A 4,398-nucleotide genomic window follows, 5' to 3' on the forward strand; every position below is an offset into this window, starting at 1 on the left:
GGGGCACTACCCTCTAGGCATATTTTGTGGTTCCTACTTCCCGGGCCCAGAACCGGAATAACCCTCCGGCATGGCCCCGGGAGATCACCAGAAACCGTCCCCATATGCCAGGGGGCACACCCTACCCACGCGAAAGGAAACCCACCCAATCCTTAAAACCCTGGGCTGGCTCTTAGCACCCTTCCACCCTCCACATATTGTAGGGGGCTTCAGGGCGAGCCCTCTCACCACGACAAGGTGGCCAGCCATCGAGAGGGAACCTAACCTAACCTAACCTAACCTAACCTAACCTAACCTAACTCGACGATAAAAAATGCAATAAACCATGAAAATAATGATGGAGCAATATGGAACAATGAAGGAGGAATCGTTTCATGCTGGATATAATTGCAAAAATTTATGAGAAATATGTTTTTGAGTGAAAATGATCAATTTTACGTTTTTTGTAAATATTTCAAAAACTATTTTAAAAGGGGAACAATTGTGGATTCGACGGAGCGATTAAGGAGCAATCGTTTGAGCTGTTAATTATTCAAAAATATGAACTTTCAGCGCCAACTTATTTCCGGTGCATCGGTCTCTAATGATATCTCGTCGGTGTTTTCAATAATAAAATAATAACTGGATGATGTAACATAACCGTATGAATTAAATAATTTGTGTAATTATCTTTGATTCAATCAAACGGCCGGTAATGTCAACATTCTTCAATTACTTCCGGGCCCACTTGACCGTCACAAAAATTTACCTAGGGCTGACGGTCTTTAAGGACCTGAGCAGAATAGCTGACTTGACAATGTTTTATGACTTAAGTCTTTGTCTTGAAGTAACGCACAATACTGTCTTGTGTCTTGAGTCTTGAACGTGTATATGAAGTGTTAGCGTTTGCAACAAATAAACGAATATATGTAAAGACATGAAAGCAACAATTTTATTATACGATTACTGATAATAGATGAATATTTCATAAACATTTATAATATTGTATAATACATTTAACTCTCATAAATATGTAATAACCCCTCACAGCACATCAACATCTTAATAAGGTTCCAGTCACCTTAAATCTTAAGATAGTAACATTCCACTGAGATTAATAAACCTGCCATTAATCTCCCAGCAACATAGAAATGTTTGCCCAATTTTATCCCTTTAACATTCCAGAGACCTTGCGCGTAACGTTGTATTAAAATAATAATACAATATGCCAGCAACTTTTTAATATTATTTTCAATAAGGGACGCTTGCAAAAAAATATTATATTAGCAAAAATCGATTAAATACTATTGATTTTCAATAGCTTTCAATCGTTTTTTCGATAATAATAGTTCAAACTTTTTTTTTCTTTAATATGGAATCTCGCGAAAAATTCATAAAGTTAAATAAAACGAGCTATTTATTAGTGTATTTTTGGGAATATTGAAAAAAATATATATATATATATATATTTTCGATATAGATGATTTAAACTGTTTCAGACATTTATCTGCCCAATCTAAGAAACAATCAGTCCAATATATGAATTTCCTATATTGGGATTGTATCAGTATAATATTGAACTGATAAAAATAATTATATTTTTAATTTTTTGCCAGTTGCTCTTTGCAAGCTTTATATACTTCTCATGACTGAAATTCAAATACGAGAATGGACGCATCGCGCGTCGCACAGCGGTAAACAAACAAACTAGCGGCTGAATACTATTTTTTTGTAAAGTTTTTGGAATATTGCGCGCAGTAACATTTCTTATGAAATATTAAATAAATAATAATTTTGGATATATGGAAACGTACATATCAAATTCAATTATTAATATTAAACGATATTTTATAGTTTTGTAATATTTTCAGCATACGCGAAAAGTGAAATGTTAGCGCGTAAAGTTAGTGAAATATTGAAATAAGGTTCCATTAATCTTCCGACAATATTATAAAGAAAGGTTTTATTGTAAGATTAGTGATATATACCAGTAACACATGATCATTAAAATGTGTAAGTTTGTAATCTCCTTACAATCTTACTGCAATGTTCGGTACTGTGAGGGAAAATTTTAAACATTGAAATGTATTTTAATAAATGAATATAATCTAACTTCTTTATTAAAAAAAATTTATTTAATGTATTTATAAATCAAATTTTTAATCCAATATATTATATATATGTCTAAATTATCTTATTATTAAAATTTTATAACATTGATTAACAAATTGAATCTATAGTATGTTGTACATTTGTGTATATATACTTCTTTGTTAATCTTTTTAGTTAATTAAAATAGAAGATCATCAATATTGTGAATCTAATGTATATGTATGCAGTGAAGATATATCAAATGAAAAAGAAAATGATATTTTTATAGAAGAAAAAGACGGTGATGCTTTTCTTATTGAATTGTATAGAGAACGTTCATTTTTATACAATAAAGGACACAACGATTTTGAAAACAAGATAATTAAAGATAATGCTTAGAATGAAATTTCTAAAATTATGCGAAATAAAAATTATGGTAAATTAAAAATGTTATTTTTTAATCAATATTTTTTTTACATCTTATTAATTCATATAAATATAATGATGGATTTAAGTATCAAAATTTTTCAGGTAATTTGTATACATCTGAGTACTGTCAAACTAGGCGTATATCTCTAAGAAATCAATATAATCGTGAGAAACGAATCCTGAATAGTCAATATAAAAGTGGAAGTGCTGCTTCAACTCACAAACCTTTTGCATTTTATTCTCAATTATCATTCCTTGACAATTATGTCAGAAAACGAAGGTTTATAATATTATTGCACAAAACTTACTGTTTTAATAGTATAACATATATCTGCATATTATTATATTTTCAGAACGCATAGTAATATAAAAGCAAATGAAACTTCAATATCTCTTATATCATCTTCTGAGCTATTAATCAATATTCCAAAGTCTAGTTTAAATGAAGTATTCGATATCAATAAAATGTCAAGTGATTCTGTACAGAAGATAATCCTAATGATGACGAACAGAATAAAGAAAATATTCTTGAAGATACTCCACAATTAATACGTAAATGAACTAGTGGAAAAGATGTATTAAATGTAAAACCTGTTAAATATAAGAAAAGCAAAATGGATGAAACTAAGGAACTTGAAAATATATTTTCATCAGTTTCCAAAAAATTTATCAATGTTTTAGATAATAAACAGGAAAATAATGAAGATGAAACATTTGTTCGATTTATTATTGCTCATTTGGCAAATCTTCCACAATTTGAAAAAAATGATAACTGATGCTTTATTTTCTCCACTGCAAAAGATGTAATATTTCTCTTGTATACTCATATTTCTCTTTTTTTTATTATTTAAATTTATTACTTTGCATTAAAATACCATTTTTTATTTTATTACATTATATTATCAAAAACATTATTAAATATTACATTATAAAAATTTCGAGAGATTAAAATAATGTTTTTAATTATATTATTTTTAAAAATAGAACTTTCTGATTTCATTATTCAAGAATTACTCAAAAAATACTTTGTTTATTTTATTTACTTATGCAATTTCAAATGTGTAAAATGTGCAATTCTAAAATACTTTGTTAATGTTTTGTTTTCAATACTTAAACGTATTTTTTATGCATAATTACTTTAATGTACATTTTGTTCATTGTATAATTATAATAAAAGCTTTATTTCATTTCAGTTATTTTTTATTTATGTGTAAATATTTATTTATTATTACACACAGATCACCAACATCAAAGTTCTGTTGTAAATGTAATTTTGTAGTTGAAACATTACTATGCTATGTGTTTAAATATGGATACAATAACGACACTGAATGAAATTTCAGTCAGCATTAATAAATAGTAATAATAAGTAATTAATAAATAAGTAAGTAATAGTTTAGGTACATTCTTTGCTTAATAATAAAATAAATAATACTTAATCAATAAATGCTTTGCTTAATAATTAAAATTTATCGTTAGTAAAACTTGTCAATTACAGCAGATCGTTGCAGTATACACAATACTTCAAGAAAACAAAAGATAAAAAATTAGTTGGACAGTGACAATTAATATCAATTCATCTGGAAAAATCTGTAAGAGATAATATATATAACATATATATAATATATATATAGATAACATATCGATATGTACATAGTTTTTACATATAGTTGAGGACTTGAGTGTGCAAAATCTATACGGCATCATTGGCAAACTATTCAACTATTTATAATACAAAAACTATTAAGATCTCGACTTTTCATATTACATTTGTTCTGCTCAAATTGAGATCTCTCTAGAATACGCTATTAAAGTACTGTGCTGTAGTTTTGAGTATCTTGTTATCTTCTTTTATACTGATGTTTTGTTAGAAAGAATAAGGTTTAATAAATAATTGAA

General features: G+C 27.6%; 1 pseudogene; it reads left to right on the plus strand.

Annotated features, from left to right (window-relative positions):
- Positions 1-694: 694 nt before the first annotated feature.
- Positions 695-3,834, plus strand: LOC138939010 (uncharacterized; annotated as a pseudogene).
- Positions 3,835-4,398: the final 564 nt, after the last annotated feature.

Source organism: Polyergus mexicanus, unplaced genomic scaffold, assembly GCF_030449975.1.
Source record: "Polyergus mexicanus isolate NDT 795.1 unplaced genomic scaffold, iyPolMexi1.0 SCAF_13, whole genome shotgun sequence".
Taxonomy (NCBI): domain Eukaryota; kingdom Metazoa; phylum Arthropoda; class Insecta; order Hymenoptera; family Formicidae; genus Polyergus; species Polyergus mexicanus.